Source organism: Echinops telfairi, unplaced genomic scaffold (genome assembly GCF_000313985.2).
Source record: "Echinops telfairi isolate 266 unplaced genomic scaffold, ASM31398v2 ScPeMD7_31;HRSCAF=116, whole genome shotgun sequence".
Lineage (NCBI taxonomy): Eukaryota > Metazoa > Chordata > Mammalia > Afrosoricida > Tenrecidae > Echinops > Echinops telfairi.
This window is the reverse complement of record NW_022103928.1, coordinates 48,449,946-48,465,369: the sequence shown is the minus strand read 5'-3', so window position 1 is coordinate 48,465,369 and position 15,424 is coordinate 48,449,946. Positions and strand designations below refer to the sequence as shown.

Sequence of the window (15,424 nt, the reverse complement as noted above, 5' to 3'; positions counted from 1 at the left end):
ACATATACATAGTAAGAAATAGAAATGAATCAAAATACATCACTTTGTACATCAGAAGTAGCCGATGTACCATTAGTACAGCAACTGCCCTAAAAAAACAGTCTTGAGGCTTGGGATCGTGCGCTGTTCTTCGGGCAGCTCTGCATTGGCATTATCCAAACACTCATTTTCCCCGTGATATGTGGGTTCTTAGGAGGTTTTTAAGTAGGACTTTTGGAAATATGCGTTTCTTCAAATAAAAGAAGCCCCATAAAAGCACTATCATTAATGCTTGACCATGGAACTGGAAAAGTCTTTCCAGGCTATGTGTAATATTTTTTTTAAATCCTTTTTGTTTTCCTTCATAAATCAACAACGCTCCATCTTCAAACCAACCAGGAGCAGTCACCATCCTAACTCGTAGGTTCATATGTTCTCTTCGTCAGCATTTTGCTGAGACCATCACAGAGTTTTTGTAAGTGGGGTTTAAAATTTCCGAAGGGATTATACAAGGCCGCCAAAAATTCACAATCTGAAAAATGGTCAAAGACAGGATTAACCCGTCCGTGCGACTTTGCGGTGAGGTGACGCTGGATAATTTGGTGGAGCATCGCTCTGCACTCATTCAGCAGCCTGGGGAGCACGTTCCGGTCAAAGGTATAATCCACCTGGTGGACGCTGACCACGGTCATGGCCAGCTGATGAACTTGCTTATTAAATTTCTCCATGAGGGCCAGCTCATCTTGATTAAACTGTTCCTGTACAGGACGGCCCACTTGATGACTGTTTTGATGATTTTCTCGGCCTCCGTCTTGTTCTGGGTGTACTCCCGGGTTACGCGGCAGAACTCGACTAACACCTCGCTGCTGGCCTCATCGATTAAGGTGGTGGCAATGGATTTGGATACCATCTTACCCAAGATCTTCTTTTGCGCCTGAACAGCCAGGTTTTTGGAATTAAGCACATCTGTGGCCTTCGGAGGCGAGGCGCGGGGCCACTAGAGCACGCAGGCTGGGCCTTTTGACGGGCAGAACCTTCCGCTTACTCCCTCGTACTACGTCGTCCGCAGTCAGTATCTCTCACAGTGCTATTTTATCCCCAGTAAATGCAACAATGTATTATTATTTTTAGTCCAGGCAATTGGTGCTATGCCTACAGATTCCCAGGATTTCAATCCCTTCAACTGCAACACACGCTTCTGGTAAGTCATATATGAAGGGGTATTGTTTGCCTTCAAGTGACCTCCAACATATGAAAAGTATGCAGCCAAATATAATTAGAGGCTCACATGCCATGAATATTTAAGATGGTGCGTTCAGACCCAGAAAACCTGGGATTTGGATGTTCCATCTCAGTGGAAATCCTTCCACTTTTCTAGGTTCTCAAAGAAAGCCAAATAAACAAACACAAGTTGTCGCAAACTCCAGGATCAGGGAACAGGTGAGCAGAAGGAGATTCAAATCCCAGGCAATAAACTCTGCTGCTGTTTCCTAACAGACTAATGTTGGACCACAGGGTAGTGCTTGGAGAATTGACAGTTAGCGATTAGTATTGAAGAGAATAAGGAAGCCTCGTAATGATGAGTTCCTTCCTTTGCGAGTGCTGGAAAGCATGCTCACATGGCCTTCTAAGGCTTAAGAGAATGGGCATGAAATGAAACGTGTCCTCCCAGGGAATGGCACAGCCTTGTTCGTGCTTCAGCCAGTCAAGAGTAAGAATCCGGAGGATACAAAGGCCGGACCAGCTGGAGCAGAGATCATTCCTCCATTGCCTTGGCTTAAAACCTTTTGTTCCGTCCATGTAGTATTTAATTGTGAAGAGACAGGTCAAATTTACGTTTTGTCTAACACTATGCTCAGCAAAGTCAATGAAGACTTTAATCTCGTCATGCTTTTAAAATAAACCCCCCAAATGCTCGGCCTACATGAAACTGGATATGAGGCTTTAAGGCGCTTTTGGCTTTCTAAAGTATGCCAGAAGTGAAGATTAAGCTAAGTACATTCAGGAGCGTTCGGATGAAGAGCCCAGAGAGGGGATCCCTTGTGAAATAACAAATACATCCTCATGGTGCATGCCAGGGGAAGCAGAGGGAGCGGGCACATTTACAATTCCATAACCCTCGGAGTCAACTCCAAATCAGAAGATAGAAAACCACGATGACTCAAGGGCTCTTGAAGGGGAAAAAAGAAAAACAAGAAAACCAGTCTTAGAAAATTGCGTGTTTCTGTACAGCCCGCGCAGAGGGAAAGTTGTAAGGCTCTGTCCTTTTTATTTGCGGACTTTCACTTCTGCTCTTCAATGGTTGAAACCTACGGTTCCTTCTTTCATTTCCTGTAACCAATGCATCACTGGGGGGCAACTTCTTGGAGTTTTCTATTCAGTTCCTAATTGGCATTCTGGTGAACAGTGCCCTGCTGGCATTGTCCAGAAGGGACATTTTCAGTGTGGAGATGAAGGATCTGTGTCCATGTTTGGGGAACTCTTTCAAATGCTCTAGAGGTAGAACATACCTGCTTGTGAAGGGAGTTGCAAGAATTATTTTTATTTTGAGATTCAGTCCCACCACTCAGGACCTAATCAGAGGTTTGATACGAAATGCAGAAGTGAAGGATGGAAGCCAGTGCTATTTCGACTGCAAATGGAGCTGTGGTTTGGAACCATAGTGAGCATCAGAAGATTTGGGGGAAGTTGAAAGTTCCCAGAGGCCTTTGGATCAGAGATGAAAAAAATCAAAGTTTCTTCAGCCCGAGTTGTATATGTCGCTTGGCTTCTGACTATGTACAAAAAGAAGAAAGTGGTTCCTTATTAAACAGATTTTTTTAATGGAGTGGGGGTAGGGAGAGGATCTGAGCTCAAAGTTGGGGAAAAAGGGATCCCAAAGGCTTCCCCTGAGGCTGTTAGTCGTTTTTCTCTGCAGCTTCTGTTATTTACAAATAGCCTTTTCCCTTGTCTGCAACATGTCCAAATGTGAACACCATTTTTATTACTCAGGTGTATGCTGGCAATTATCAAGACTACATTTGATAAAGACTTTTATTTTTTTAGTGTAACAATGATTGATTCAAATGTAATATGAGTAATTACACTCAACTGTTAAAAGGATTAATTTTATTGATACATTCCGATTCAGTTATAGAAAGAAGGATAACATAATATTTTCACTGTACACATATGCTCTGTCTCCCTGAATGAGTAAGACAGGAATTATATCTCAATGTCTATAAATACTGATCTTTTACACAAAATTACCTCAATAAATATACACCAGAAAATGAAATACTAATCTCCTTCAACATTAAAACAATTGCATTGTTAGGAGTTATAAAAGATTCTGTTTAGGATAGTTATCAAGCACCTAATCAATACCAGGCATAATACTAGGTAAAATCAGGCTTTTCCATTTATTATCTCTGTTCACTTCTCACAATAATCCTGTAAGAAAAGCATTATTATTACCATTTTAAATAGTTTTTTTGAGCTGTAGTTAACATATCATACAATTCAATATTAAGAAGTGTTGTTCAATCTTCAGCACAATTAACTCTGGAATATTTTCTTCCTTCTTGTACCAATTTGTGTTGACTCCCTATTTCCCCCCAACCTCCCCTTTATGTCCCCAGATAATTATCAGTCCAGGTGCTGTCTCATAGATCCACGATTATTATCATTTTATAGATGGAAGCATTGATGCTCAGAAAGGTTAAACCCTATATATGTCCAAATTCCTACAGTTGAACGAAAAAGAACTTTAATTTTTATCCATAGCCATTGACTCCTAGCTTCCCTTTCAGATACACCATTATGCAGTGAAAAGAAAATGCCACTGGCAATCTAGGATGGATAAAGACCTATTTCCTTTTGTTGTTAAGCAACATGCTATCGAAGTTTGGAGATGGATCAGGACTGAAAACGTGTGTGTGAGCTGATCCCCGGACCATATTCCCTTTTGAAATTCACCCCTCTGAATCGTCTTAAGAGTAGTTCATAACACCTCCAGGGACTAATCCCTGGGGGAACAGGAACACCAAGGAAAAGGATGGGAAATGCTGCATACCTAGCGCTATCACCTGTTTAGCACCGAGAGTCTAGGAGTACTGCAGAAATATCTGTTATTGGGACCTTCTCTTCTTATTCAGGTGAGTGATCCCAAAAGGAACACACAATCCTGTAGTTCCAGAAAGAGCTGGGAGCACAGGCAAGGAAGAAAGAATACGGTTTGGACAGGTGGTCGCCCTTTTACCCCCAATTCTCATCTGTGACTAAAGATGGCTGCCAAGAGGGACCACGTTAGGAGATGATTGCAAGGATATGCCTTTTCATCATTAACTCTTTTCTCTTCAAACCAGAGTTGCTCCTTGTACCTTTTCCCTTTGGCCCCTCACTGTCCGTCAGTCCTTCCTTCTCTTTACTCTCAGCGTTCTGCTAGTGATTTGTTGATGGTTTCTGTTACCTGAGAAACGTTTTCAACGGTACAGAGATCCCTGAGGCTTGCCACTCAGATTCTCTCTACCAGGGAAGAGGCTAAGTCAGGCAGTCACTCTTTTAGAAATATTGCTTTGCCTTGTGGCTCTAAGGTTATTAGAGAATGCTCTGGGTACAAATACCCTTTGGGGGTTGGATCCCCAAAAGCTGTTTGGAGAGATAAGACGTCTTCTGAGCTTTTTCTTTTCTCCCCCTGTTCCTCCTTTCCTTCCTTTGTGCAATCCTCACTCACCCACGTAGCCATTCTTTTCTGGGTTTGTAGTAGAAATCTCAGCACTGTCACTCTCTATATGGGTGAGTCTGGGTCATTTACTAAACAGTTCCTACCTCTCTGTCTTCATCTGTAAACGGATGAAACATGATCATTGTACTAATATGGTTGCTCTATAGGAGAAAACTCTCCAAATAACGCGTGCTACAGAATACCAACCAACCAGCCAACTAGTCCGCAGCAGTAGAGTTACTCACACTCATCATGACCCTCTGGTACAGAGTGGAGCTGCTCCAGAGGGTTTCTGAGACTTTAGATCTGTACACAGGCAAAGTGCTTCGTTTTCCTCCTGTGGACCAGCTGATGGGTTTGGACCACAAACCTTGCAGTTAGCAGTATAACGTCTAAGCCACCGTGTCACCAGGGTGTCTTTACCCCAGAATAAGAACTCAGAAATTCTAGAGATGATTATTGACTTAGCTCCTACCATGATCAGATGCCTCTGCTAGGTTTAAGGTCAGTGTCATCAAAATGAGGACCATGGCTAAATTCCTATCATCTAGCGAATGAGATGTGAGACACCAACACGAAATCATTAAATAGCATTACATCACAATGAATAGGAGAAAATAAGGATAGCTGCCAGGTGTCCATGAAGGGTTGGGGGAAAGAATGCTCATTTTTGTGAAAGCCTGATCATTTGGGTGGGTAGAAGGTCTGGGAAGTAATTTTGCAAGTGGGCTTGTGCTTGAATGGTGTTAGAACAGTTTACACCAGTGAGGGGCACCGTTTGGACTAGAGAGGAAAGCTGAGTGAGACAGAGGGAGGGATCAGTCTGCGGACAATAAAGGGAGAACACATTTAGGGAGGGTCACAAACACCCCGCCCACGGCGGTTGAGTAAACTCTGACTCATGGTGGTCACATGAGTGTCAGAGTAGAATTGCACTCCATTACAGTGCTCAAAGGCTGTTTCTTTGAAAGTACATCACCAGGTCTTTCTTCTGAAGCACCTTGGGAGAATTTGTTCACTCAACAGCCAAGCACATTAACAAGTTCTACACCTGGGGACTCCTTCCATCCTTCATGAACGTAACGAATCATCCAGGAGGTTACTTCGCTTGAAAAAAAAATTGGCAATGACACGTGGACTTGCTTTCTCCTGATGGAAAAATCTCCTGGTGGTGACAGAAATGGGTAGGGGCAGCGACGGCCCTTACGGTTTTTTGGGGGGAAGGAAACATGATCAAACAATAAATGTTCTAGAAATGTTTCTATAGCTGTGATATCAAATATGTGTAGAGACAGACAAAAAACAAATATTATGCTATTATTTAAAGCACACAAATAAAATATCTGTGAGGTATTGTTCACCATTTATACATAAAGAGGTCAAGCCGCAGAGAATTAAAGAAACTGGCCTGAGATTACAGGTGAGTCATCTTGTTCCTTACAGTTCTGGGAAGACAGTCACAGAATGATTAATACAATGATTCTTAGTATTACAATTTTCTGCTAACTACAATAAAGGTAAATTTGGGGTATTTCCTCTTCATTTCAAAATCATTTTACTGATATCAAGGCAAAAAAGATTGAGGCAGGTTCAGAAATGCATCGTGTTTTCTTTGTTTATAATTTTTGGCATTAAAAATTATTTTTTGTTGTTGAAAACATGTACAGCAAAATATACACCAATTCGACATTTTCTACATAGACCATTCTGTGACACTAATTGCACTTTTAAAGTTGTGAAATTATTCTGCTCAAATATCTAAACCCATTATTAAATAAGATCACGTTAAAAACAACTCCCATATGCATGGATGTAATATGCACTCAGACCCATATGGAGTAGAATTTATAAGACTTCTGTCTTTACACAGGATGCAGCCACCTAGTCGTCCTCTTGGAGGGGTTGCTGGGTTCAAACTGATGGTATTTCGGTTAACTACCTACTGCGCCACCAGGGCTTGATGAGCATGTGCACAACCGATACAAAATAAACAAGCCCATAGCCATTGAGGTGCTTGTGACTTATAGGGACACATATAGGGTTTCTGAGAGTGTAAATCTTTATGGTGGCTGAGAGTCACATCTTTCTCCCACGAGAGCAGCTAGGAGGTTTGAACCAACAGCCTTGAGGCTAACAGCCCAAGGCCTAACCCACCGCACCAGCAGGGCTCCTTGCCCTTAACACGCATATGGCCTTTTCTCTTCATTCAGTGGCTCCGGACCCAGACATTTAGAGTGTTATTCCGGATCACTTTGCCCTGCAGCATTCATCTTTATTTCCATTCCTCTTCAGAAAAGCAGAAGATCATGGGTACTGATTTTGAATCAACCAAATCAAACCAGATTTAGTTCCTTGGGGTCCATTATGAATCTAAGCAACCCTAAAGGGCAGGATAGAACAGTTTCATCAGTTTTCTGAGACTAACTCTTTACAGAAGCAATCGTGTTCTTGTAGAGAAGCTGGTGGGTTTGGAACCACCAACCTTGCCATTCTCAGGCCAATGGGTAACCACTACGGCACCAGGGTTAGTGCATGTAAATGACAGGTACGCTGAAGCAGTAGGGTTAGAGCTGAAGTAAGTCCGTTGTGGACTTTCAACGACTTGAAGACTGACAGGAAGGGAACAGAGTCTGGCTGGCGTGGATGGAACATCTCGTTCCAGGTGAGGAAACACAGTGAATGGACCACGAACTGCACACCATGCTGGTGGCAGCGCGGAAATCACAGGCCAGGAGCTTCTTGCGACTACTGTTGCCGCCATTGTCCTTTTGCCTGAAAAACACGGAGTGTTTTCTGCTCCTCATCTCACTTGCCTTATTGATTGGATTTTCTCCATTATCCCATTTGCCTAAAGTTCCAGGGACTACCCATAATAAATTCATTGATTGAAATAATTAAAACAGATCGCTCCAGTCACAGCAAAACTCACAGCAGCAGGGAAGCAATGAATTCCCTGGCCCCCAACCCTTTTTTTTTTTCTCCTTAAAAAATTCTCCGGGGATGTGGATTTGATAACAAAGCTTGACTCTTGACTCTGCTTTGCTGCTGGCCCTTGAGTGGAGACAGGACGGCGTGTGTGGAGAGCCAACCTCGCTTTGCTCTCATCCTCCTGTGCAGTGGCCAGCATGTGAGCACGGAGCTCACCAACCTCCTCGTCCCCAGGACAGTCTTTGTAAGACCGCTGCGAGTCCACTTCCCTGACGAAGGTGAAGCACACGAAGACAAGGCTCTCTAAAGGGTTCCTTTTTAGCAAATGGGTCTTACTTTTATTTGTACAGGCATGGTACAGAACGGTTCTCCTTTTTAAGGGGAAATCTCGCTCACTGGGGAAGGGTGGGGAGGAGGAGAAGAGGGGAGAGGAACAACCCAGCATTTATTCATTCGATCGGGGACGTCAATGTAATCATTAAAAAAGAAGAAAGTTGTATCCTTTTCTGTGTGAACTGGGACGTCCCGTAGGCAAACACGAAGGAATCCAGGGGCAGGCTCCCATGCGGACCAAGGACAGCGCTGTCAGTTCCAAGTCCCATCCAGGCACGTGATAATCGCTGAAAACAGGCTGTGGCCCCGGGAAGCGTTGATAACCGACTATGTTCCTTTTGTTCCGTTCAGAGAGCCTCCTTGTTTAATGAGATTCTTTACTCTTCAGTAAGAATTTCTGCTCGGTTGTTCCATGGGATGGCCTGGATTAGTCTTAAAAGTGAAAAACAGTTTCTTTTCTAAGAATCGTTATTATTGTCAGTTGAGGTTGAGTTAGCGGCTCCACCATGGGCACAGACGCAATGTTCTGTCTTGTGCCGTCTCCACAGTCCTTGGTCTGGTGGCGTCCCTGGTTGTAGCCACTGTGTGTTCTTGCGCACCAACCAGTCAGCGTGGGAGAGGAGTCCTTTGACAATGTGGCTACTGATCTTAAGGAGCAGCAGGTTAAGCCTATCAGCCCACCCTAGACAAAGCAGTCTGCTCTAGGAAACAGTTAATCTCGGAGAGTCTCTGGAGTGAGTTAAGGAGCTTGAATTGACCCCATGGTCGTGGGCTTTTTTGGGGGGGTTGGGAGGTGGGGGGACTAGGTAGGCAGGAGGTTCATGTTGGAAGCTCACCTTCAAGCCCTGTATCAGCCAATATTCTGCTGTGACCCATAGAGGTCTAATCTGCTGATTTGGGGACGTTGCCCTTTTTTTTTTTTCTCTCTCTTTTCTTTCTAACCTGGGTTTTGTCTAGAAACTCTGCCGGCGCTTGCCCACCACGGATGGCCCTGCTGGTGTTTGAAATACCTGTGGCAGAACTTCCAGCATCCCAGAAACACACCGGCCACCACAATCAGGCAAACTCAAAGATGGGGGATTGGATAAAACTTGAGGCCAGCAGTCTTGTAGGTCTACCTTTGAATAGCTTAGAGACTTTCTTCTCACTCACACCTCCTCGCTCAAGGATAGGTTTGGCATTTTCAAAACAAAATACCAGGCATTTGAAGGACTGCTACTACAGAGAGAAATGTGGTTGTCAGGTAACCACAAGCCTCATTCTCCCAGAGCTTCTGAAGACTTGTTGACAATGGCCTTAGGAGCAGACTTGGGAGCTGCAGTCTAGATTAGCAAATCTATTTTGCCTGCATCAAGAACAGAGGCTCCAAGATTATACCGGTAAACACCACTTGAATGACTCAAATAGCTAGGCATTCTGAGGCTCTTCAGTGCCCCCTTTGAAGCTCACAGCATGATAAACGGGCCAAGTGTCTGGTTTTATTGCGTGATTTGCAACTGTCATCTCGGCCAGGATTTCGAGAGAGGGATACATTCATCAGACCCATATGTCATTTCTGTTGGATCCATAATGAACGATCCTGTTAAAATAGTAGGATTGTCCCATAGTTGTTTGTTTGGGAGCATGTCAGCAGTGGGGGTTGGGGTGGAGTTGTCTTGGAACTTAGGAAAGTTAGACTATCTGCCCAAGTGTTTTCACAATCATGACTAAAAAGGAAAAACCTGATTCTACTGATGTGGTACAGTTGAGCTCCCCCCCCTCCCCATAGGTAAGCTATTGATTGACATTTCTACAGAAACTTTAGATGGTGAAGGCTGCTAATTAAGTCACTGAATGAATGCCTCATCAGTGAGCTGACTCTGCATGTCTCAGCTGAGTCAGTTACAACAGGTCCGCCTTCTGACACTGATTCAAGGAGGGTCATACATTCCTTTCTGTCCACAGGCAGGAAGACACGACCTGATATCACAACTCATGCCTCAGCCTTCCAAGACAGTTTGATTCTTGTCACATGGCATAAATCACATTAGAAAAAAAATATGGCAATTTCTTGCTTAAGCTCATCTAAGTGACCTGTACGGACCCAGGGTAGTGAAATGGTTAAGCACGCAGCCGTTAACCAAAGGCTGTGGCTGCGACAGGCCAAGTGGTTGTTTTGCTAACAATCTGCTCAAGTAACGATTACATCCCTGGAAACCCTATGGGGCAGTTCTACTCTGTCACCAAGGATCCACAGTTCCTAACAACAATCATGACAAGAGACCTGCTGAGAAAATCAGGCTTTTACGGAAAGTTCTATCTACTTAAAAGCATCCAAGAAGCAACGAAGTTTGAAGGTTTGCTTCATGGTCACCAGGTTTTATTGCACTTGATAGTAAATAAGACCTCCGTGGTTATTCAGCCAGGCCAAAGGCTCTCCTGGGCAAAGTCAAAGGCAGTATGGAATGAGGTTTTCCTCCAGGTGAGAGGTGGAATGCCAGGGCTTCTCAAGTCTCTTCAAATCAGGATTCTTATCAGCAGATACGACCCTTGTTCCCTTTACGGTTTTCAAGAGAGGATAGGAAGCACAAGACAAGACTTCTCATGGAGAATTTTACTTCAGCTCCGCTTTTTATTTTACATCAACTTCCCAAACCCCACATGAATCTATTCGTTCTGATGAGTCACCCTGAGGTTAGATTCGTTTCTATTTAAATATTCCAAGGTGGCGGGGGGGCTAAAAAATGAAAACAAGAGCAAATACTTTTCAGGGTTTATTAGACACAAAATCGATACACACGCACAAACACACATATATACAAACACACAGTGGTTTCAAAAGACCATGGAAAAATTCCATTCTCTTTTAGTTCCATTTCTCCACAAACTTTTTGGCATATATATCTAATATGTATCCAGAAATGCCTTGTGCATGGGGTTATATTAGAGTTTAACAACTGAGCTCTACTTTGTGAAAGGCTATGGTTTACAGGGAAAGCCCTAAATCCATTTGAGTCCCCACAGAACTGGTCTTAGTGAGTTCTATCCAACCATTGAGAGACCATGTAAAATGTTTTGCCCTCTGGCAAAGTGTTTCTGGAAACCACCCCCCTCCCACCCTACCCCCACCCCCACCCCTGTCAGCCCAGGGAGGGGGCAATTTAACCTTCAGGAATTTGGCTGAGCTGACCTCGATAGTAATTAGGATATTTTGGCCTCAAAGCCATGAGTCATACGGTAACTAAGGTGGTCACAGGACCCTGAGCCAATCTTAGGTCTTATGTCTAAGGATTGGAAACAGCAGTGTGTCTTAATACATTTTTTTGATAGCTGATATTTTGATAGCTGATATCTTCTTAACAGAGGAACTAACTTTCAAAATGTGTTGGGACTTCAATTTGTAAGGAATATTTAATTGACCAACATGTGTATGCTGAGCGATTCTCTAACTATGGGCTGCAACTTGTAGTTCCACCTGCGACTGTGATGAACTAGAACTAACTAGTTAGTTCTAACTAACTAGATCTAACTAACTAACTAGAACTAACTAACTAACTAGAACTAACTAACTAGTTCTAACTAGAACTGTTGAACTGGTCAGCCACCGATCATGATTTTCTTTCCTGTTCCATGTTCTGATGTAGCAGTGTGCCACAGACCCATTCTTAAAAAACGCAACGAAACAACAACAAAAACAAGTGGATAATGCCACTGAAGCCATCCTCTAATGGATTCAACTTCCCATGCAAGGATACTTGATAACCATTTGCAAAATATTTTAAATATCACACAATCACAGTACACATTTTCTCTACTCAATCACACAATGCTTTCGTGAGTAGAATATAATATTCATAGTCTTAGAAAAGATTTAATAAAGCATGTGTCCACTAAATTAGATTCCAGAGTTGACCCTTTCCTATCCTTATAAAATCAAATGATTTGATGTCATACTTTTGCTCCAATGCAGTTTGATGTAACACCAGTCCAACTTGTCCTCTCATTTCTTCATTTGAATGCACCGAAACGGAAACCCTTGGCCCAGCATTAGAATGAATGAGTCTCCCCTGAAAGCTCTGCCACAGGGTGTTACTTACTGTAGGGATTGAACAGGAGACCTGGTGGCACAGTGGTTACGAGTTGGGCTGCAATCAGAAAGGTCCATGGTTCAGAACTACTAGCTCCTCCTTTGGGAGACAGACCAGCGTTCTACTCCCATCAACATGCACAGCCTCTCTCTGAGTTGGCATCGACTCTACGGTCATGGGTAGGTTTTGAAAGAAACTCAACTTAGGAATTAACAACACAAGCCCCAACTCCACTCAGCCTTCGAACAATTGCCTGAGGTAAAAATAAAAGCATAGCTCACATTCCCTCTCATATTTCAAAATAGTCCAGCTATGTCACTTACACCATCCATGTTCTCTCTCCTCTTTTAGGGTCTTGGTGCTGTGTACTCCATTCTATTTAGCTGAGAAGGGATGAAAATATCTTATTAGTAAATTTATAGTTGATTCCTATATTTATTGAAACACGAATGGGAATTTGAGAAAAGAAGTACACTTGACAATTTCACATGCAATCCCTCCATTTCAACATAGATGGATGAGATAGAAGGCTCGGTGCATAGATGGGTGGATACATTGTGGATTGATAGATAATAGATAATTAGATGGATGGATAGAAAAAGACACTATTAGAAAATGGGTAAGTGGCAAAACAAATAATGAACCTGAGAGAAATTTTTCTTTTGAATTTCCCTGGTTGAATTCTTTCCTCAGTGTTAGGCAGGGAAACGGAATCGCTCAGCATACACATGTTGGTCAATTAAATATTCCTTACAAATTGAAGTCCCAACACATTTTGAAAGTTAGTTCCTCTGTTAAGAAAATATCAGCTATCAAAAAAATGTATTAAGACACACTGCTGTTTCCAATCCTTAGACATAAGACAAATGATCTATGAGAGGGCTGCATTAATACATATGTCTTGTGAAACCTGCTGGGCCCTGGAAGGTGAAGCTGTAATCTGAAGCCTGCCTGTAGGCAGAGCCGGTCCCTCTCCTGTCCCCTGGTGACCAGGGCCCTGACCCCATCTAGGAGTGCGCCAGCTGGGCTGGAAGGTCAGCTGTCAGATCTAAGTGGGTCATTTGCTTTAATTGTTTCTCTGATGTCGCTAAACTGCTGCTAAAGAGGTGATGTAATACAATTTTAGACTCTGTCTCAAGCCCAAAGGATTGTATCAGGTTTACTACCCTTTATTTCTAGCCTTAAAATATCTTTATAAATTTAATTAATAGAAAATCAACTGTCAAATCCATCTTTTGAAAATTGAATCTCAGGTGGCTGGATTTGATTTTGTTTTGTATTTCAAGATGGTTGAGTAATTGTATTTAATGCAGCTGCCTACAGTCCCACACTGTTTTCTCTGACCGCTGGCCAAAGACGCAGGAACAACTACTTCTAGATCTAGACAAGCCCCAGAGGGAGTTTAAGACTAAATTATTAGTCTGTGGGTTAAAAAATAGTTTTTCTAGCCACTTTTGGAGCATCCTCTCCACTCCTGTCTCCCCCCTCACCCTGACCCCGCCACAACCCAGCATGTAGACTTGAATTTACAACCCATCTTTACAATCCAAATCCCCATAAATAGTGAGCCACTAGGCTACCCACTTCTGATGTCTCTGTGTTGAGTTGAAAGTACCCATTTGGACACATAGGTGGCTCCCAGTGTTTAGATAAACAAATACTCCGATTCAGTAACTACTACCAAGCTACTCACACGGCTACCAAAGAGCGCTTTGCACACACTGTTCATTGAGCTCACTGAGTTAGTTAGTTCATTGTGCCAACCTGGCTAATAAACACACGTGGGGTTAATTGAAGGGAGGAGGGATAAATGGCTCGGTGAGACTCGCCTTTCTAGTTCTCGGGTCTCTTGCTTTGTGATGGTCAGAACAGGGTGCAGCTGCCTTAGCCAGTTCCCTGTTTCAGCTGGCAAGGCTCACTTCCTGCAAGACATCCCCAAGGAGAAGCCACATGGACCTACCCCAATGCAGCCCTGGGTGCTGGAGCACCCGCATGGAGACCCCTGCCAGCACTGAGAAGCTTATACATTCACTGATTCGGCTTTCCTCCTACAATGGGCATCATTGGGTCTGCTTTGTGAGATGGAGGAGGGCCTTGTGGATTGGTGTTGCACATGTGGGTTAATGGGTTAATGTTGAACTTGTGGACTTGGGCAGCACTGGGTTGGGATGTTTTCTTGGTGCACACTTAACCTTCATATAAAACTCTCTCTTATACATGAGTTTCTGTGGATTTGTTTCTTTAAAATACCCAGACTAACACACTCACACAAAATAAAGGACCTTTAGGACCAGCTGAGCCGATTTCCCACAGCAGATGCATACTTATCTTACTTTGTATTGTCTTTTGTAATTTGTGCTTTATTTATTTATCCCCTCACCCCCTAGTATGTTGATGTCAGATGAAGAGAGAACAGGAAAGGGAGGAACTAACCAGAATATTCCGAGTCTACAGGAGCCAGGCTTTTTGTAAACTTTCTACTGGAAATTGTTACATAGTATGATTCATAAAAGCAGAGAATGTAAGAAGAGTTTCACTCCCAGCTCCTCGGCGTGGAGAAAAGAAACCGATGTGCGGGGAAGGTAACCACACAGCAAGGCTGGGGCAAAAGCATGACGAGCTCTGACATTTTCTGACTACCCAGTTAATGCTACTTTGATAATTTGACATTCTGTCTGACTGATTGTGATTGGCTGGTATTAAACAGAAACTTCCATGTATTTTATCATTTCTTCCATAAAGGTTTTTTTTTGTGGGGGTCGTTGGGGAGGTAAGGGGTAGGGGAAGTAGAAATGGATGAGATTAAAAGGTTAAGAATCTCAAATTCTCTAAAAATTATGTGACATAATGAGTATGAATCTCATCTTTAAGGTTTTCCACTGTGGGCACTCCCCTGTTTTTCAGAGAAGATCTGTTTCCTACTCCTCCCCAAACCAAAACAGCAAACCCACTGCCCATGAGGGAATTCTGACTCCTTGTGGAACCCTGTGGGGCAGCTAAACCGGTTGGTCCGGAAGGGTCTGAGGCTGTAAATCTGTAGGGGACGAGATTGAATGCCTCTTTCCCAGAGGAGAGGCTGGTAGGTTCAAACTACTGACATTGCAGTTAGCATCTCAATGCATAACCCAGAACACCAGTAAGGATCCTACCAGTCCTATGGGAATTTAAAACCCAAACTCAAAGGACGGCTAAGTAGAGGCTTTTCCTTTTGCAATGATTATTTCTTAGGTCAGCAAGGGGTACAGGAGACCGCAGGTCATCACCGGGGTCTAAAGACTTGACTTATGTACAACCTGTAGTTAAGAACCAATCTCCATAAGGCCTACCTAGTACATGAAGATTTTGAGGTATACAAGGGTTCATAATAGCACGCAGAAGCTACTTTCCGATGTGCATTAAACATTGTTGTTAT

The 15,424-nt window shown here is 43.2% G+C and overlaps 1 pseudogene; it reads right to left on the bottom strand.

The window, feature by feature from the left end:
- Positions 1–392: 392 nt before the first annotated feature.
- Positions 393–904, bottom strand: LOC101638151 (annotated as a pseudogene).
- Between the last annotated feature and the right edge of the window lie 14,520 nt (positions 905–15,424).